Raw genomic sequence first — 22,752 nt, 5'->3', positions numbered from 1 at the left:
GCATATAAGTAAGCAAATACAATTAGAAGATAAACGAAGAAAGGAACAACCTTATGTTTAAATCTCTTCAGAATCTTGTAGAAGTTCTTGCCCTGAACGAAGAACATGCATTTCTTCTTGAAGACTTCTTCTCCCACAATTTCCTTTCTTGGTGTCAAATGTCTTGGTTCCTACAAGAACAATACCATAAGCAGAGCAGTATCCAATTCTATACAAGAAACCAGTTTATCTAAATAAGCATTACAACCAAGAAAGGTCAATCACACTCGCATTAGTAGGAGTCAAACATGTGGTTAAATTTTTGAAACGTTCAAATGTATATGTAGTGGAAAGTGAGGAACCCAATTGATATTTGTTGAGATACAGTATATCACTAGCACATACACAAAAAGAAGGCGAAAGAGGAGGGAAAGCAGAATTTTTAAAAATATTTTGAAAACAAATATTTTCATTTTCAAATACATCTGGTGGAAGATCACAAAAAAGTATTTGTGAAAAAGATTCATTTCTATTTACAAATTTTTCTATAAAAAATGATGAATCTTTCCCTTGTGCATCATTAAAGTCATGTAATTTAATGAAATCATGCTTATCAATTACAGCACTCTTGGTACTAGAACTAAAGAGAGAAGTATGTTTATCACACAGAAAAGTAGTGACAAAGCAAGAAGCATTTTCAACAATGTTACCGTTAGAAGCTTAGACTTGAGACAAGAGACCACTTGACGGGGTGCTTAGGCCGGCCTCATGGGACTAAAACAGGCTCGGGATTATGGCATAAGGAGGATAATTTTGATATGCGATTCAAGTGATATACTTCAACTTGTGCTGGAAGACGCCCCAGACACTCACAAGGACTGGAGTGCTATAGCAGAGACAAAGGAAATGATATAGTGTCCGCGTGGATTAGTAGGAAAAAAAATGTCTTATTTTCAATTTGATTTTTAGAAAAGTAAGATTGGATAATATGATTTGTTTTTGAATTGACTATTATAAAAGTTAGTTTGTAAAGTAAAAAAATTATTTGGATTATGATTGAATAAGTAAGTTTAGTTTGTAAAATAATCAAAATGGGCATGACTTTCATTAAATAATAAAAAATGATTAAAAATATGAATTTACAAAATGTAATAGTTTTAAATTATTATAATAAGAAAAGTTATATTTAATAAATAAAATATATTTAAATTAGAAATTATAGTAATGTGAAAAATTTTAAACCAAATAATATTACATAATTAATTGGTATGAAAATATAAAATAAAAAATAATCTTAAAAATTAAAAATATTATAAAAATTGTGAAAAATTATTTTCACTTAAGATAATATTAAAAATAAATAACTAAAAATTGATTGGAAAGCACAAAAAACATATAGAGAGAAGCATAAGAACAACATAAATATAACAGCAAAAATGTCTTTTGATTCCAAAAAGCTACTTTTGCACAAGTCTTTTAAATGCTTTTGTAATTATGCTTAAAAAAAGCAATTTTTGACCTATAAGTCAGATTGTCCAAAAACTGTGACAAACATCTTTCAAATTTACAAACTAACTTTTTTTAAAAATAAACTAACTTATCATATTTATAAGCTATCCCCCCCCCAAACGCCTTATCAAGCAAGCTGATAAAGGGATTGGCAAGTAGGAGTGGAAATAGGCCAGGCCAGGCCAAGCTTTGTCCTTAGTAGGTTATACCTGTTTAGTAACAAGTTGGCCTGAGCTTAGCATGTGGCCTGTTATAGGCTCTTTTTTTTTTTTTCAACTTGAGCCTAGCCTGTATAAAGACCCGGCCTGGTCTGAGCCTGTTAAAAAAGCCTGTAATTTTAAAATTTTTAAAATGCATAATAAAAAATACATAGGCTAATAAAAAAAGTAAAATATACATACTATATAATAATTATTTTTTATTATGATCTTTTATTTAAATTTTAATGTTATAAGTAATAATTTAAATTTAATTACATTTAATATTATTAAAAACAAGTTATAAGTATATATTAAAATTTGAAATAAGAGTATATATAAGTATAAAATAACAATTAAAACTAAGACAAATAAAGAGGCCACGCCAAGCCTGACAGGCCTAACAGACTTTTCCAAAATCTTAAATATGACCTATCAGGCTAAACAGACCATTAAAAAGACCTAAGCTTTTTTCAATTTTGAAACAGGCTATGCTAGACCAAGCCAAATGCAGGCCAGGCTACAGGTCCATGACAGGTCGCTTGGCCTATTTTCATTCCTATTGGCAAGTAACACTTCAATAAATAACTAGAATTCACTTCCCCACGTGATGCACAGGAAGATGGTTAATCTGAATTTCTTTTATTTTAATTTTATTTTGGAAATAAATTTATTGGCTTCAAGTCAAAAAAAAAATTTTAGGCTGAAAACATCTCATTAATGCATTTCAACATGAAATTAATCTCTTCTTACATGCTTTGTATTACATAACATTGATTATCTTCATTTGAATGATTTAGTATATTATTTTTAACCTTCACCATCACAAATCCCTCATTTATTCGTTCACCGTGACCTGTCAAAAATACTAATTTTAAGACAGCATTTAAGGCGATATTTTGTATCCCCATAACAAATATGATTCAAATTTCAAATCTTGCAAAAATAATCACAGAGATCTATATTTTCAAAATAAAAATAGGTAGCAATAATCAAAAAATTGCAAAAAAAAAAAAATCTTTGCCGATGTATATATCACATATAATCAATCAACACAGAGTTGAAGAAATGATATACACACACATATATAACTGATTTACTAAAAATGCGGATAACCTTTATCAGCCCACATTAAATCCCACACAACCTCATCTTGCCATCATAATTCTTTCCCTTGAAGGTTTCAAATTTCCACCAAAAAGATTTTTTTTAAGACGACTTATCATAACAATTTAACTTCAACATTTACATGCCTTGATTTTAATTCATCAAATATCAAACTGTAGGATATTAAAAACAAGGGAAAACCATATTAGAGGTACTTATACTTTTTTTTAATTTTCAATTTGGTACCTATGTGTTTTTTGTTCTTAACTAAATCTTTAATTTTGCTCTATTAACATCATTAATCCTTATGTAAAGACTAAAAATATCAATAGAACAAAGTTATAAGAGCTAATGTTGCTAAAAAGATAAAATTAAATGTTTAATTAAGGGAAAAAAACACATAGGTACCAAATTAAAAATTGAGAGAAAGTATAGGTACCTTCAATATGGTTTTCCCTAAAAACAATATATAACACTTAACCCAAACGTGCATCCAAAAATTATTTAAATTTAAAGATACAAAATATTAAACTTTAATTAATAACAAGTCTAAGATTTTCATACGCCACTAACGTTGCGATTGTTGATCACAAAAAAAAAAAAAGATCTCTCAATTTCTTCCTCACTTGATCTCATGCATTTCACCAGAGATTTCCCAACCCATGGTCACAATATCCTTTAACACACAACTATAAATATAGGCAAAGAGGCTAAGGAAAAGAACAGAAGTGGACACCATCAGGAAATGCAAGGGGAGCCAGTTATGGGAGAATAACGGAAGTAAGATCAATGTCCTTAAGACATGGCGGAAACTGAGATGTTAGATTTGACAAAGGAAAAGGCGGACTTGAACTGTAGTCTACAAGTATGCAAAAGAGAAAAGCCAGGAGGCTGTCGACACAGTGAACTGAGGTAATAGCAAAATGAGCTGGGATGGGATAACTCAAAAATTTTGGGAAAAATTATCTCCTCTAAATCTAAACGCTAATATTTATCCTTCTAGCCAGGTTTAAGGGAATCGTAAAATGAATATTGTATCCTACCGGTCAAAGAGATGAATTAATCAAGTGGAACTAGGCTAGCATATCCATGAAATATCTAGAATCTATATGGAGAACAGAAGAGATGCATGGTGAACCTCTTTGCAAATAAATTTGGCCATTCCAGCTCCCATCCTTTTGGTAATATCCTCAATTGCTTCCTGATAGCTGCAGAGGCAACTTACCTTCGTCTAGTCATTTACCAAAAGAATGCACACCCTCAATTCTATCTCATCACACACATATGCATAAGCTAAGTTAATCCAGGCACTGCATCAACAGTAACTTCTGAGGAACCTTGCCGTGTCATGAAATATTTTTTAAGAAACAAAACCGGATAACAAATAAGATAACTTTGCAAACATAGAGTCAAAATCAACAATTTTGTTTTTTACTAGCTGCCACTTCAGAAAGCAATTCATAGGGAAAGTAGAGAATTCTTAGGTGGGAGAAAACAAATGTAAAAACATCTATAATATGGTTGGTAAATAATGATAGTTCACATGGACAAACAACTCAAAGGGCCAAACTTAAAAACTGACTGCTGTGCTGTGTAGAGTAAACATAATTTTTTAGGGGAAAAATTAAGAGAGGTAAAAACAGAATATCAAATATGTTGATTCATGAATTCACTCACACATGAAACAGGCAATATGCATTTGAATACGTGGCCATGGCAATAAAAAAATAGAAGGCGTTAAATTGGATACAAGGCTAGTGGTGATGATATTGATTAAATCAAGGATGGAAATAACCAAGGGCCAAGAACAAATTTTGCTATAATATCTAGCACACTCCCTCAGACAAAAGCATTTAAAGCTTAAAATGTGGACAAAACACAAACCAACCATGCCTTGGGGTTGCAAATAAATTGTAATTAAGAGAATTGGAGATAGATGGTATTCAATTTTTGACTACTTGATCTTAGAGGTGCTTTGGTATCTTGTCAAGGACCGGTTCAACTTAAATATACATACTATATAATAATTATCTTTTATTATGATCTTTTATTTAAATTTTAATGTTACAAGTAATGATTTAAATTTTAATTACAGTTAATATTATTGAAGACAAGTTATAAGTATATATTAAAATTTGAAATAAGAGTATATATAAGTATAAAATTAAAATTAAAATTAAGATAAACAAAGAGGCTGGGTCAAACCTGACAGGCCTAACAGGCTTTTCCAAAAGCCTAAGCATGACCTATCAGGCTAAACAGGCCATCGAAAAAGCTTGAGCTTTTTTTAATTTTGAAACAAGCTAGGCCAAACCAAACCAAATGCAGGCTAGGCTACAGGTCCCTGTTGGTAAGTAATGCTTCAATAGATAATTCGTGAGCTCAATGACATGGCTGATAGAGCCGCAAAAAGTGCTCCAAATGGTACAGTGGGACTGTGGATTCTGAGTCCTGTATCAATTAGAGCCATTCTTGACATGGATCCTGGCAGTTGGGCTTTTGTCTTTTGTTTTCGTTGTCTAAGGGGGTGTTTGGATAAAACCAAACCATGGTTTGAAGAATAGCTTATAGAGAATAGATTCTGTAAAGAATAGATTTTGTAAAAAAGTGATTCTGAGAAGTGAGAGTGTTTGGATAATTGTTATCAGAAACACTTTTAATATATACAAATTACTAAAAAAACATAAGTTAATATGATAATTATATAAAAAATAGATTTTATGATATATTTTAATTTGAAGAAATAAAATTGTTAATAATATATTTTTTACCAACATAATTAATAATACATAAGATAATGTAATTAATAAATAATTAATATGTGTATACATTTATAAGATATAAGATTAAATATGTATATAAAAAATAATTGAGGGATGTTAAAGTCATATTATTATTGAGATCTACTCTAACAGGCACAATCATACTCTCAAATTTGAGCCAAAAGCAGAATGGATTCACTTCTCCTGAAACCATGGTTTCAGATTATTAGCCTATAATTAATGCTGTTTGGGTGATATATCACTTAAACCATGATTTTGCCTCTTTAACTATGGTTTTGGAGGCCATCCAAACAGGTACTGGAGGGAAAAGAAAGTCAGAAAGCAACAACCACCAAAAGGGATACGGCACCGTTTTAGCGCTTGGTCCATTCGCGTTCCCGCCGCAAGTTACGACTCCGGTTCCGCATGCCCCTCGGCCCTCCAGATCCAAAACGGCGTCGTAGTTTTCTGTTTTCACAACCCTGAAGGGAGGCTGAACCGCAAAACCAGTAACCACACAGAATTTCGAAAAGGGACGGCAGACTCTAACCCAACTTGCAATCTTTCCCATATTCTTTTCTGCTTCGGCATTCTATTTATTTTCTCTCCGATCTTTTACATATCTCCAGTTTTCAATCCTTTTCCGGAATTTTTTTCATCATCATCATCTCTATTGAGGTTCATGTTGCTTCTTTTTCCCTATCCTGATGATAAATTCTTTTGGCATTTAATTTTAATTACATTTTTTTTTTGGTTAGAATATGGCCTTAGGGTTTCTGCTGGATTGCATGTTACCATTTTTGTACTTATAAGTAAAATTGACATTTGTTGTTCATAAGTATTTTTCCTTTGAGGGTGATTTTTTCACTTTTTCTTTATTGGTTTCCATTGTTATCGGTTTGAGGGCTTTTGAAATTGTTAAATTGGAGACAGTATCAGACGACGGATTTTGTGGGTGTGTACGGACTAATAGCTCAACGCGAAACTCCTAACCTGCGATAAATTTGATAACTTACCTTAATTTTTCTTTTTCAAAATTTCCATCGTGAATTTTGTTTTACTTGTTGATTATTTCACGGGTAGATTGAGGGGATTGCATCCGGGTCCTCTTCTTCCCTAACTTATCGAAGTACATGCCAATTATTTTTGTTGTTGTTGTTATGATTATTATGATGATGATGATTATTATTATTATTTTGACATAAGCGAAATATATATTAATAGTTAGACGGAAGAAGCATCATTGGTTCTTAATCAACATCCTTTTGTTAATGTTTTCTGTGAAGAATGCTTCCCCTTATTTCTTAGCTAAAATGTTTAAATACCTTATTCCCAATTTTATTATATAATGAATATGTGTACCGATTTTTGTTCTTTCTTTTTCAAGCGGCTGAACTATTGTGAGGCATGCATACCCAGCAAACTAGTCTCTTGGTTACTTAGGGTATCTGGTTATTCTACATGCACATGGTAACGCATGACATGGATCCTGACGTTGTTCGCTGGGGTCTTCATCACCTTGATGTCTGTACACTTTCTAATAGTGGCTCGCCTAGTATCAGAACTCAATATGATCCGGATTTAAGTCATGTTGAATATGTTAGAGAAGGTTTTTATCATTATGAAGATGTGGAGAATGATGAGACAGTTGCTCGTGCTTATCAAGAAGAGTTATCACGACTTGATTCCATGGAAGCTTCTGGGTTATCAAATTTAGAGAATCAGCATGTTCGGGCGTCTATTATTGCACAAGATTGGTGTTCTGCTTCAAATAGATCTCATGACTCTGGTATAACAAACTTTGCAGCTGCACTTATCTGTTATTGTCTTGTCCCTATGAGGCATTTTGTATGGCAGTATTGACATAATGTCCACCATATGTAGGCAGCCAGACCTGTCAAAAAGCTATTGATGAGCCAAACAATATGAAAGAAAGGGAGAGTTATGGTCATAGTGAAAGGGAAAATGCTGTGGTACAGGATGTTGAGATCTCTGGCTCATCTTCTGGTTTAGATATGCCTGTTTTTAATGAAGATTTATGGCATTCCTTGGAAATATCAGATGAATCTGCCCTTGATGGTGAAGTTGGTAAAAGATTGAATCAGATGGTTCCTGCTCCTGTAAGCGAAACTAAATTGCTGCTATCTTCCATTTCTTTTTAAAATTCAACATCTTTTTTCTTCTACTGGATATCCCATATATATGTGTATCCGTTCTCTTCTTTGGTCAAGCACAATACTGTAAATGTTGTTAAAAGATTTCTTTCTTGTTTTATATAATTATCAGTTACCTCTTCAAGTCTCTAGAGATGTTTTTGTGTGTTCTGCGGTTTAGCATATTCTTTTAATCCATACCTTATTATAAATAGAGGAGGTTAACAAATGCCAACATTTGCTGGTCTTCAATTTTATTTAATACCTTCTCTACCTTGTATTTTGTGAAGAATAAAATAAACAATGAATGCTTTGGGTAGCCTCGATAAAGGGAACTTGACATGCAACTAATGCTGATACTATTGCTTCAGTAAGCTTTGATAAAGGAGGGAATTCATTTACGTATACTTATGAAGATGGTTTAACTTGTGATACCTGGTGGAATTGATATGGAACTAAATAATAAAGATAAACCAGTACTATTGTAATTTTATCTAAGGATGCTAAACGCCAGTTATGTTTGTTGATATGCTGCCAAAGGAATATGCATGTTTTAAAGCATTAGGAAATCTGGCGGATAAGATCCACAGTTCCGTCTAAGAATTCAGTTGTGGTTGTTTTTTACCCGTCACATCAGTATAAAAAGAAAGTTGTGCCACGAAAGTGAACTATGGGAATGGTGAAAGATGAGAACAATGTCTATCATATTGAAGACCACCTCTTGCTTTTCTAGATATTCACTTCGTCTTTTAATTATATGGGCATTAGAAATGATTTACTGCTTAAACCATTGGCCATTTTATGAAAGTTGAGGATCATTTTGATGTAAATGTAATTTACAAGCTGTGTGCTTGTCTTGTATACTTGTAATAAGAGAGAGAAAGTACTTGGGTAGCTAGTGAAGGGGTTAATAGGCAGTTAGAAACATTAGTAAGCCAACGGCTGTATAAGTGTAAGGGTCATTGTAATGTGAGAGTATAGCTTGTCTGGAATGAGAATTGAGATTCAATAACAGTTACAATTCCATAATAACTTGCTGTATGGTTTTCCCTGAAAGAGGGGAAACTGTGGATTAAAAAAATTATGCAGTAATTTTACATTTGAAGTTTGACACTTACACAGAGTTATAACCTGGACAATAATAATCATACTTATATTCCTCCTTTGTATTTTCAGCATGTTCCTAGAATCAATGAAAAGCTACCGTCTGATGATGAACAAATATCAGATCATCAAAGACTCCTAGACAGGTAATGGGCTATACTTTGTTTCCATCTCTTCATTTTGTGTTTTCTACTACATAGAATACGGAAATAAAAAAAAAAAATTGAATATGTATGTAAATCAAGCAATTCTTCACTCAAATACTTGAAGTTCTGTTAGGAGTTTACACTAGGAGTATCAATGATGCTATGGAGAGCTTTTGACTTATGCAGTTCACTATGGGTATGGGTCTATTTGAGAATCCTCTTGCTGATATTTGCTAAGTCAATGAACTTGGAAGCTAGCACCAAATTAAACTATTGGCTAAAATAGTTTTTTCTTTCTTATCTCTTAGGTTGTGTGTAATAATTATATTTATTTTGGCCCGAAGGATGTTTGTAATACTTCATTGCCTCATAATCTTCTTCTCTAAAAGTCAAGTTGACCTGATGTACTTCTAGTCTACTAGGTCAAGAAGGAAACCAACCTGAAAATCTCAAATGACCATGCCTAAGAGTAAAATTTCTCCCTTGTAATGTTTCAAGACCACAGATTTGGTTCCCTTCGTTTTGACAAGCCAATTTTTCAAGTGATGTTTCTACCACCCACTAATACAAAATATATGCATATACACACACATATATCAATTAAGAACTCTTTCTTTATCAATAGTACATGAACATAGCTAGAAATGGAGCTTACTGAATTATTTTCTCTTCCTTCTCTTTTCCTTCTACCACGCTAATGTCAGAACCCTTATTATTAAGTAATAGAAAGGGTTGGACACTTTTAAGTGATAATGACAAGGGTATGATAAATATTGTCGGTCTGTGATACCAATTCCATCCCCATTGTGTTACCAAAAATGCCCTCAAGGAAGGGGAGGATGAGCTTCTCTCACACCCACATAAACACCCTCCCCCGCCCCCCTAATGGGTGGCCAACACATGCACACATGGTTATGGGTTATTTCTGACTGAATGTTATAATTTTAATTAATTCAAATAAAGAAGTTTTAGTGTATTACTATCATTTGATTGTTTGTTTAACCATTTTTGTTTTGAATTAGAAGAGCAGGCATTAACAATCTGATGTTACAAATAGAATTAAACTCGTAACCTCTCACTTACAGAAGAGCTTTCACCCACTAGACTATAAGGCCATTAGCTATTTCAGTTGAGCCCTACCAATAATTTTTTTAACTGGGAATGATGCTAGAGGGTAGTCATTCATTTGTCTTAACCATACCAATGGCTCGATCTCCTTTTCTATTGCTATTGGAACGTTTCTATCAAATTGCAAACCAAAAATGTTGCAAATTCTGTTTTAGGCTTTCCATATTTTTATTAACAGTAAAATACTCTTAACTATCCATTTATTTTACCTAAATTACAGAAACTTTCTCTCTATTTTGAAAATATATATAAACCTCCTTGAAATTAAAATACATGTTACACAAACCACCATTATATATTTGAGATTTCATTTCCATCCATCCATCCATTAGGTGACAATTAAGTTTGACTTTTAAACTTTTGTTTTGACCAAAATACCCCTCGTTAACATAAAAGTTATTTAAACATTTATATTTGTCAAAAAATAATTTTTGATACAACAAAAAATAATGCTAAGACATGTATTTGCAAATTTTTACTATGCAATAAAGTTTATTAATTTTTGAGGACGTAGGGCAAATAATGATACTTATTCTAATTAGTTTCTGAAGCAAGAGATACAATATATAACCTAGCTAAGATAGGCTAGGATAAATCTAGGATAAATCAAATAATCTAGGATAAATACGAAAATAAAAAAAATCTATCCTAATCAGGCTAATAATCTAAAATACAAAGAATGAGATTAATTAATGAAACACAGCTTATTGGGCTTGGGCTTTGTCTTCCAACACTCCCCCTCAAGTTGGCGAGTAGATGTCGATCATTCCCAGCTTGCTCCTTAGTCCTTTAAATGAGTCTCTAGGTAATGGCTTAGTAAACAAATCTGCCACTTGATTCTTCGTTTGAATGTGAGACAAGTCAATGATACCACCTTCAATCTTTTCCCTTATGAAATGTCTGTCAATTTCAACATGCTTTGTCCTGTCGTGATGCACAGGATTTAGAGCCATTTCTATAGCTGATTTACTGTCGCACCAAAGTTTTATTGATCCAGTATGCATTAGTTTCAGTTCTTTTAGAACTCTAATTATCCAGATCCCTTCACAGATCCCAAGAGCCAGTGCCCTTAGTTCTGCCTCAGCACTGCTTCTAGAAACCACCGGTTGTTTCTTACTTCTCCATGTAACCAGATTTCCCCATAAATAAGTGATGTATCCAGTAGTGGACCTCCTATCTAGCAAGGACCTCCCATGATTTGCATCCGTATAAATCTCTATTCCTCTAGACTCTCCTTTCTTCAAGAATAATCCTTTTCCTGGATTCATCTTCAAATATTTCAGAATTCTGTACACCGCTTCCATTTGCTGTTTGCTTAAAGAGTATTGAAAATTCACTCTGCCATATTATTTCATATGATGTGGGTACAATATATAGAGTCTCATACTACCGGTTACAATCAATCAGTAATAAATGAAAGATATTGCAATATCACAAGTAATCAGGAATTCATTGTCTAGCTAGAATCATGGGTAAATCATGGAGAGAATAAAGGGAGAGAATCAGGGAGAGAATCAAGGGCTTCTAACACTCCCCCTCAAGCTGGAGAGTAGATGTCAACCATTCCCAGCTTGCTTCGAAGCCCTTCAAACTTGACTCTGGCTAACGGTTTGGTCATGATGTCAGCAATCTGATCAGTTGAACGCACATAGTTCAAGTTAATGATGCCATCCTCGACCTTTTCTTTGATGAAGTGCCGATCAATGTCAACATGCTTTGTTCGGTCGTGATACACAGGATTTTTGGTCATTTCAATGCTGGCTTGATTGTCACACCAGAGATTCATAGGTCCTTCATAGGAGATTCTCAATTCCTTCAGAAGTCTAATCACCCACATTCCTTCACATACCCCCAGGGCTACAGCTCTTAGCTCAGCCTCAGCACTGCTTCTTGAGACTACTGTCTGTTTCTTGCTTCGCCAAGTGACTAAGTTTCCCCAAACATAAGTACAGTATCCTGTGACAGATCTTCTGTTATCCACAGCTCTCCCATGATCTGCATCAGTGTAGACCTCGATGCTCCTTGTACTCCCCTTTTTAAAGAATAGTCCTCTTCCAGGGTTGAGTTTGAGGTAGGTGAGGATTCTGTATACTGCTTCCATGTGTTCTTCCTGGGGTTGATGCATAAATTGGCTTACCACTCCAACTGCATAACTAATGTCAGGCCTTGTATGAGTCAAGTAGATTAGTTTGCCCACAAGTCTTCTGTACCTTTCTGAGTTAACTGGTGTCCCTTTTGGTTTCACTTCCAGATTGCATGACTCTTCCATAGGAGTCTCACTAGGTTTAGCCCCAAGTATTCCTGTTTCGTGGAGTAAGTCCAGTGTGTACTTTCGTTGAGACACACTTATACCCTTTTTGGATCTAGCAACCTCCATTCCAAGAAAGTACTTCATTTGGCCTAGATCCTTCACTTGGAATTCCCTAGCCAGGGCCTTCTTGAGGTGGGAGATAGAAACCTCATCACTGCCAGTTATGACTATATCATCCACATACACAATTAGGATCGTTACCTTTCCATCACTGTGTTTGACGAAAAGAGTGTGATCAGCTTGTCCTTGAATGTAGCCAAACCTTTTGATCGCTTTGGCAAACCTGTCGAACCATGCTCGTGGAGATTGTTTCAGGCCATATAATGATTTCTTCAATTTGCAAACTGAGTTGGGCGGAGCTATTACTCCATCTGGAATTTCCATGTACACTTCCTCCTCCAAATCTCCATTTAGGAAAGCATTCTTCACATCTAGTTGATGTAGGGGCCAATCAAGGTTGGCAGCTAGGGACAGGAGTACCTGGATGGTGTTGAATTTTGCCACAGGAGCAAACGTTTCTTGATAATCAATCCCATAGGTTTGGGTGTACCCTTTGGCAACTAATCTTCCTTTGTACTTGTTGATGCTGCCATCAGGATTGAATTTAGGGGTGAAGATCCACCTGCAACCCACTGCTTTCTTGCCATTAGGAAGTGTGGTGATATCCCACGTGTTATTCTCCTTCAAGGCTCTCAACTCCTCATATGCAGCATGTTTCCAATTAGGATCTGTTACAGCCTGTTGAAATGTTTCTGGAATTTTCACCTGTGAGCTATTCACTACAAAAGTTTGCATTCTCGCAGATAAATTGCCATAGGAGACAAATTTTTGAATAGGATGTTGAGTACACGATCTTACCCCCTTTCTAAGTGCAATAGGCCATCCCAGTTCTTCAGGATCCAACTCCGGATTGGAATCATGTTGCTGCCTTGGAATGGAAGGAACCCTACTACTACTGTCCTGTTCACCTGATTGAGGACTTGAGTGCTCTGTCACCCCTGCATCAATTTCAGCATTGGTTTCCATTGGGTGAGGGATGTTTGTGGAGTTTTGGTGTTCTGGAGAAGGTGTAGTAGTAGGGGTTTTTGGTTCCGTTTCCGGTTCAGGGATGTTGTCTTGAGGCGGTATGGTTATAGGTTCGGATGTAATTAGCCATTCTACTCCATAGTGCTCCCCCTGAATGGGTAATTTGGGATAGTAAGCATCATCCTCATAAAAGACTGTGTCTTTGGAGATTATAAGTTTTCTGGTGGTGGGACAATAACACTTGTACCCCTTTTTGGTGGAGGAATACCCGAGGAAAATGCATTTTTCTGCTCTAGCACCTAGTTTGCCTCCATCATGTTTATGGACAAAGACGACACACCCAAAGACCTTTTGAGGGATGGTATTGATGATAGGTGAAGTGGGGTAAGTCTCGAGGAGCTTTTGAATAGGGGTACTAAAGTGGAGAATTTTAGAGGCCATGCGGTTGATAAGATAGGCTGCGGTTAGTACAGCATCTCCCCAAAACAGATTTGGAACATTTCTTTCCATCATAATAGCTCGGGTCACTTCCAAAAGGTGTCTATTCTTTCGCTCAGCAACTCCATTTTGTTGAGGAGTATAAACACATGAGGTTTGGTGATGGATTCCCTCCTGCTCAAGAAATTCCCTAAAGGCTCCACTCACATACTCTTTGGCATTGTCACTTCTCAGGACTTTGATGGTAGTTTGGAATTGGGTTCTCACAAACGAGTAAAAGTTTTTGAAAATTTGTAGGGCTTCGGATTTCTCTTTCATAAGGTAAACCCATGTGACCCGGGTGTGATCATCTATGAATGTGATAAACCACTTTGTGCCTGTTCGGGTGTTGGTTTTGGCTGGTCCCCAAATGTCGGTATGGATCATTGTGAACGGGGTAGAAGGTTTGTAAGTATGTTTGGGATAAGAGGCGCGAGTTTGTTTAGCAATTTGACACGTTTCACATTGGAAAGGAGAAGAATTTTTATTGAATAAAGTTGGAAACACATGCTTCATATAATCAAAGCTGGGGTGGCCTAATCTTTGATGCCACAACATTACATTTTTATTCTGAGAGTTGGAGCTAACCATAGCTTTCTTTGCTCCTGCTGTCTTCATATCCTTTCCTTCAAAGTAGTAGAGTCCATCCCATTCTTTAGCAGTCAAAATCTTCCTCCCCGAGGTCGAATCCTGAAAAACACATTTAACATCATCAAATATCACCCGACATGCTTTCCCTTTAGTTAATTTGCTCACAGAAATAAGATTGCAAGTAAGAGCAGGGACAAACAAAACATTATGGATTTCCAGATCTTCAGATAGAGCCACACTGCCAACACCCTCAACTTTAGTATACAGTCCAGTTGCCACTTTTACTCTAAGGTTCTCATGGCAATATTTGAGGGTTTTGAAGAAGGACTTATTACCAGTCATGTGATCTGTAGCACCGGAGTCAACAATCCAAGTCTCATCACTAGTTATCATTGCATTGAGGGCTATAATGGAATTACCTGACTGTATCAAGTTCACGTTGGGAACAGATTTTGATTTGTTTTGTTTTTCAAGTATCTTACGAAGCATTTGAAGCTCTTCTCTGGTCAATTGGTCTCCATCATCACCTTTTTCTTCAGAGGAGGTGTGGTGGCTCCTTCTATCTTCCCGTTGTTTCTGTTTCCCTTGAGTTGGTTTCCCATGTAGTTTCCAGCATTCATCTCTGGTGTGGCCTCTCTTGTTACAGTGGTTGCACCACTTGTTCCCTTTCTTCTCAGGGCCCTCTGATGTCTGGAACCCCCTCGTCACCAATGCCGAGCCCTCTGCTGCGGTCAGGCTGCCTTGAGTGAGGTGTCTTCGGCTTTCTTCGAACTTAACCATACTGAAGACTTCAAATAGGGATGGCAGCGGCTTCAGTCCCATAATTCTCCCTCTCACTTCTTCAAAAACATCATTCAGGCCCAACAGAAAGTCATATGTTCGTCCTCTTTCCACCAATTGTCTGTAGTAATTAGCATCATCCATATCCTTCCAAGGATGTACTTCAAAGAGGTCCAATTGCTGCCATATCTTTGTCAACGTACTGTAGTATTGAGTCACAGTTAAGTTGCCTTGTTTCAGATCTTTGAGCTGCCTCTTTAGATCTAATAAGGCTGCAGTGTTATCGAGGGTAGAGTAGGTCCGCTTAGCAGCATCCCAGATTTCCTTGGCTGTACTTGCAAGAAGGTATCCTTCACTGATTTCGAGAGTCATTGAATTGCACAACCAAGACATCACCTGATTATTTTCAGCGAACCAGGTATCAAATTTGGGATCATTATGCGAAGGTTGTGTTGCTTCTCCATTGATATACTTCTCCTTACGCTTCCCACGCAGATACATTAATACACTTTGAGACCATTGGAGATAATTGCTTCCATTAAGTTTGTGGGCTACCCCCATAGCTTGAGGTTCAGCGGCTACTGTCAGATCTGAAGAAGGAGTAACCACCGGTGAAGAAGGAGTAGCTTGAGTATTTGAAGATGTACCGGACATGAGAACCCTTGGAATATTGCGAACAGACCCAAAAAGTGGTGGGAATTCTGGGTTATCCATCTTCTGGGTCTCTGGGAGGTACTGGAGGTCTCTGGCGGCGGCGCGTGGGCGGCACGCGCTGGTACAGTGGCGGGGCGTGGCGGCGCGTGGGATTCACGCGCGGAGCTTGTAACGGCGCGTGAGGGTCACGCGCAGCTCCGTTGGACGTCGGCTTCTGGGGACGCGCCGATCTGGGGACGCCGGTGAGGCCTGGAGGGGTGGTGTCGTCCACGGACCACTTCTGGTTCCAGTTTTGAGGACGCCTCACTCACTCTCTCTCTCTCTCCTCGCCGTCTCTCTCTCTCTGGCTCACGGCAGACTCTCCAGGACCCTTTCCAAGCTCACACGCTCTGATACCATGCTTAAAGAGTATTGAAAATTCACTCTGCCATATTATTTCATATGATGTGGGTACAATATATAGAGTCTCATACTACCGGTTACAATCAATCAGTAATAAATGAAAGATATTGCAATATCACAAGTAATCAGGAATTCATTGTCTAGCTAGAATCATGGGTAAATCATGGAGAGAATAAAGGGAGAGAATCAGGGAGAGAATCAAGGGCTTCTAACACTGTTCTTGTGGTTGATTCATGAATTGGCTTACAACTCCCACGGCATAGCTTATATCTGGTCAGGTATGAGCTAAGTAGATGAGCTTTCCTACCAACTGTTGGTATCTTCCAGTGTCAACTGGTATACCATCCTTCTTGTATTCTAAATTGCAATCAGTCTCCATGGGAGTTTCTGCAGGTTTGGCTCCAAGCATTCCTGTTTCTTGCAGCAAATCCAGTGTGTACTTTCTCTGGGAAACATTTATTCCTTGTTTGGTTCTACCAATCTCCATCCCGAGGAAGTACCTCATCTGTCCCAGATCTTTCATCTTGAACTCAGTTGCCAATGATTTCTTTAATTTTCTCACAGCACTTTCATCATTTCCTGTAATCACAATATCGTCCACATACACTATCAGGATGGTTATTTGGTTACCAGCATGCTTTATGAATAGTGTATGATCTGATTGCCCTTGTGAGTATCCCATTTTCTTTATGGTCGTCGAGAATCTGCCAAACCAAGCTCTAGGGGATTGGTTCAACCCGTATAAGGATTTTTGGAGTTTGCAAACCTTTGAGCAATTTGTTGAATCCTGCAAGCCAGCAGGTATCTCCATATATACTTCTTCTTTAAGATCCCCATTTAGAAAGGCATTTTTTACATCTAATTGATAAAGTGGCCAATCTAGATTTGCAGCTACTGATAAAAAGCACCTCAATGGTGTTGAACTTAGCTACTGGGGCAAAGGTTTCTTGATAGTCCACCCCATATGTTTGTGTATATCCTCGAGCCACAAGTCTCGTTTTATATTTGTTTATGCTTTCATCTGGATTGTACTTGATAGTGAAAACCCATCTACACCCCACGGTTTTCTTCCCTAAGGGTAGATCAGTGATCTTCCACTCCTCGTTCTGTTTTAATGCCTCCAATTCCTCATTAATAGCCTGTTTCCAATTAGAGTTACCAATAGCCTCTTGAAATGTCTTAGGTATTCTCTCACTAGACAAGTTTGTTACAAATGTCTGCATTCTAGGAGATAATTTATCATAAGAGACAAACTTACTGATTGAATGCTGAGTACAAGATCTTACCCCTTTTCTGAGAGCAATTGGCCATCCAAGTTCCTCAAGATCTGACATTGGTTTGGAGGCTTGGTTATGCCTTGGAACGGGAGAGACTCTATTATCTTGCTGCTCCTCTGAATTTTGTTGTTCTTCTTCATTGTTTGATTCGGCACTATGCTCCTGGTCCACCCCTGTATCCATCGCAACACTATTCTCTAGATAGTTGGGGCTTTGTTGAGTAGAGGAAGCTTGTGGGTTTTCAGGTTCAGGTTGAGTAGAGGAAGCTGTTGGGTTTTTAGGTTCAAGTATGGCCTGGTTTGTATTGTCAAGGTTTGGTTCAGGGCTGTGTAGGCTTAGTTTCTTTGTTTGAGTAGGGGCATCCAAAATTAGCCATTATTCAGTATCGTAATTCTCCCCCTGAATGGGCAACTTGGGATAGTAGGCATCTTCTTTTGAAAATACAGCATCCTTAGTGATATAAACTCTCCTTGTCATGGGGCAGTAACACTTATAACCCTTTTGGGTAGGAAAGTACCCAAGAAAGATACATTTTAGAGCCCTTGACTCGAGTTTGTTGCCGTCATCTCGATGAATATATACGACACATACGAACACTTTTAAAGGAATGTCTGAAACTAGGGGTGAGTTTGGGAAGGTTTCAAGAAGTTTTTGGATGGGGATTTGGTAGTTGAGTACCTTTATGGGCATTCTATTGATAAGGTAGGTTGATGTGAGGATGGCTTCTCCCCAGAACAGGTTTGGAACATTCTTGGCAATCATAATGGCTCGGGTAACTTCTAGAGGATGTCGGTTCTTTCTTTCAGCTACCCCATTCTATTGTGGGGTGTATGCACACGAGGTTTGGTGGTGGATTCCTTGTTGGTCAAGAAATTCCTTGAAGGTTCTGCTGAGGTACTCTCTTGCATTGTCACTTCTTAATATCTTGATTGTCTCTTGGAATTGAGTTTTCACAAATGTGTGAAAACTTCGGAAAATGTTAAAGATTTCTGATCTTTCTTTCATTAGGTAGACCCAAGTTACTTGAGTGTAGTCATCAATAAAGGTCACAAACCACTTAGCGTTAGAGGTTGATTTAACTCTTGCGAGTCCCCAGATATCACTATGTATTAAGGTAAAGGGTGTAGTTGGTTTATAGGATTGTTCGGGATAGGAAGTTCTTGTTTGTTTTGCAAGTTGGCAAGTTTCACAAAGAAAAGGAATTGAACTTTTATTCAATAAATCTGGAAATAAGTGTTTCATATAATCAAAACTGGGATGGCCTGTCCTAGAGTGCCATAATAATACATCCTGATTTGAAGAATTTGAACTATACAAGGCATTGCCCACACGTTTATTGGTGATCCTTGAGCCTTCAAGATGATAGAGTTCGTCCCATTCTTTAGCAATGCCAATCCTCCTCCTCGTTGTCAAATCCTGAAAAACACAACCAGTATCATCAAAAAACACTCTGTAGTGACGATTTTTAGTTATCTTACTCACTGATAGCAAATTACATGCAAGTTCTGGGACAAGTAAAACATTATGTAATTCTAAGTTATTTGAGATCTCAACAGTTCTAACACCACAGACTTTGGAGAAGATTCCATTAGCAACTTTTACTTTAAGATTTTCATCATGACAATACTTCAGAGTTCTGAACAAAGCTTTATTACCCATCATATGGTCTGTAGCTCCAGAGTCAACAATCCAAGTATTATCACTGGTTATCATGACATTTAAGGCTCCAAATGTGCTTTTGGAGTAGAGGTTGAGTTATTATGCTTCTCAAGAATTCGTTTGAGTACTTGTAGTTCTTCTCGGCTAAGAGTTTCTCCATTCTCCTCTTTCTCGTCAGTCACAGCAACATATCCTCGACTCTCTGGTCTTCGTTTTTGTTTCAGATTTGCTGGTTTGCCATGTAATTTCCAGCATACGTCCCTGGTATGAACACTTTTGTTGCAATGATCACACCATCCTTTAGAGTTCTTCTTTCCTCTTTGTTCGGGTCCATTGTTGCCTTGAGCTGTTAACGCCGAACTCTCAGAGGGTGTAGATACACTCAGGGTAAGTTGTTTTCTGCTTTCTTCACATCTGACCATGTTGAAAGCTTTAAATAGCGATGGCAGCGGCTTCATTCCCCTAATTCTTCCTCTCACATCATCAAACATGTCTATGAGACTGAGTAAGAACTCATAGGTTCTTTCCTTTTCGACCAGCTCCCTATATAGTTGGGCGTCACTGCTGCACTTCCATTCATGGACATCAAACATGTCCAACTGCTGCCACAAACATGTGAGAGAAGTATAATACTGTGTCACTATCATGCTTCCTTGTTTCATCTCCCTTTGTAGTTTTTTGATTTGAAACAAAGCAATGGTGTTTTCCATAGCCGAGTATGTTTTTTTTGCAGCATCCCATATCTCCTTTGCTGTCTTAGCCAGTAAATAGCCCTCACTAATGTCTACTGTCATGGAGTTACATAACCAAGTCATTACTAGATTGCAAACCAAGTGTCATATTTTGGATCATCAGGACTTGGTTGTGGAGCCTCTCCAGTTATATATTTTTCTTTTTTTCTTCCTCGTAAGTACATAAGGACGCTTTGAGACCACTGTAGGTAATTACTCCCATTCAACTTGTAAGCAATCAACATCTGCTGAGTCTCAGTTGCCGTTCTAGATTCTATTCCCAAAGAAGGAGTAGAACCCAATGCAGAAGAACCCGTTGCGGGGGAGGAAGAAGAAGACGATGCTGTACCTGATGTAAATGCTGACGAAGAGCGCCTCATTGTGCCAAACAGAGGCGGAAAATCCCCAGACTCCATCTCGCAGCTACCCGTTCATGTTGGGGTCTCTAGACTGCACGATTATGATCGTGCCTTCATGCGACAAGTCAAGCTGATCTCAGTTCCGGACTGCACGATTATGATCGTGCCTTTGTGCGACTAGTCAAGCTGATCTCAGTCACTGTTTTTTGCACGACCAGGTTGCTCGATTATGGACGGAGATTCGTGCGCCTGGTCTGACGGTCTTGGTCATGGCTTTTGACGCGACCTATTTCTCACTTTCGATCGCCCACTCTGGTCGGACGGTCTTGGTCACAGTATTTGGCGCGACTTATTTCTCACTTTCGGTCGCCCACTCTGATACCATGAGGACGTAGGGCAAATAATGATACTTATTCTAATTGGTTTGTAAAGCAAGAGATACAATATATAACCCAGCTAAGATAGGCTAGGATAAATTAGATAATCTAGGATAAATACGAAAATCAAAAAATCTATCCTAATCAGGCTAATAATCTAAAATACAAAGAATGAGATTAATTAATGAAACACAGCTTATTGGGCTTGGGCTTTGTCTTCCAACAATTTTGATCATATTATAAAATTTTATAATTTTAATTTTTCACTGCATAATGAAACTTATTTATGTTGGTTTCTTTTAAATAGCTAGAAAATATATTAAATAAGTATTTTTCATCATATAATATAGATTATCTAATGTTGAGAGGCTATAGAAATAATTTAAATTTATAATTTAAAATTTTTAAAATAAATATTTTGTTAGAAACATTTATAATGTATTTAGTCTCATATATTTATTTAAAGAATTAATCAAATTTCCATTTAAGGTTTTTATGTCTACATTAACTAATTTAATTAATTTTCCACCCCAATATGATAAAAACACTAAACAAATAACTATTTGTAAAAATAAAAATAAAATTAAGGAAAAGAAAAAAAAAATTTAAGTTCTTCACAAATTTTTAGTCAAAATTTAGGGATTTAGTATTACGAAGTATAAATTAGTAAATAAAATGTATTTTAATATAAATTTTAATTAAAAAGTATCTTTTTAGAATATTCTTAACTGAGTTAATGGTTTGGGCTTAAGTGTGTTTTAAAAATAGAGGGGAGGTTGGTGTAATTAGGGCAAAATGCAAGGAAGGTTAGAGTATTTTACTCTTACATTAATCTCCTTATTTTTTTGGGCGTGTACATCAATGCAGAAGCTATATTTTGTTAATATTATGGCTGTTGATCATATTATCTAATTTTAATTATTATGATCCTTCTCAGGTTGCTGTTATATGATCTGGTTGAGAATAAGGTTGAAGGAGATGGTAACTGTCAGGTTGGTACTTATGTTTTACGAGTGGTTGGTATTTTTGTGAGATGTAAACTTCCTTTTTAGGCATTATTTCCATCAATTTTGTTTGAATTTCATTTGAAGTTTTGGTGAAGCACGTAGCTTCCTACTTGGTTACATGTCTACGGCCGTTCAATTACTTGCTTCTTTCAAGTTAAAATAATTTTTTCTTAATAATACTACATATTTTCTGTGGTATGACAACTTTAATTTTTCTAAATAAATAGCAGCTGAATTTTTAGCAATTACCTGGCTGTGTTGACCATTTTTGAGCTATATGATTAAAGGCTTGAGTTCTATAAATGTTTTCTAACAGTTACAAATTATTGACATAAATTACTATGTTGTCTCTTGCTGATTTTACAAATGGTATGTAATGAGGGATAGTACCTGTAGCTAGGTTAAAGCTGAGTGCCTTAGTTTTATGTTCTTCCAGTTTCGTGCTTTGTCAGATCAGCTCTATCGTTCGTCTGATTACCACAATTTGTACGAGAGCAAATCATTGAACAGGTTTTGTGATGTTTGTGAAGATATACCACTGCTAATACTCCTTTCTGGTTTTTGATTATGATAGAATTGTTTATTTTTTGTGTTTTATCAGCTCAAGTCTCACCCAGAACTATATGCGGGTTATGTTCCTATGGCTTATAATGATTATTTGAGAAGATGGGCAAGTATGTTGATACCTGTCATTATGCTTGTGTTTTATATATGAGCTTTGTTGAAGTTCTGTTTTTGCAAATAATTTTTTATCATACGGCTGAAATAGGAGTGGTGAATGGGGTGATCATGTCACATTTGCAGGCTGCTGCAGATTGGTATGAGGAAGCATACTCTTGTTCATTCTTGACTTTTATTCTTTTACTTAGTGATATGGCTCAGTGTGCACATATTGCAAGAGTTTGAACCTGATTTCTGAATTTTTCTAGGATTTTTTTCTTCTCTCGTATTGTTCAAATAGCAAGGTACAAGATTTATTAGGAAAAATAGAAATGTTAAAAGTGATAAAGTGAGCT

General features: G+C 36.5%; 1 pseudogene; it reads left to right on the top strand.

Moving 5' to 3' along the window:
* Positions 1-6,304: 6,304 nt before the first annotated feature.
* LOC114759555 (uncharacterized) lies at positions 6,305-22,554 on the top strand (annotated as a pseudogene).
* The last annotated feature ends 198 nt before the right edge of the window (positions 22,555-22,752 follow it).

Source organism: Neltuma alba, unplaced genomic scaffold, assembly GCF_004799145.2.
Source record: "Neltuma alba isolate B1F8T4 unplaced genomic scaffold, ASM479914v2 tig00010865_pilon, whole genome shotgun sequence".
Lineage (NCBI taxonomy): Eukaryota > Viridiplantae > Streptophyta > Magnoliopsida > Fabales > Fabaceae > Neltuma > Neltuma alba.
This window is presented reverse-complemented; position numbering and strand designations above follow the sequence as displayed.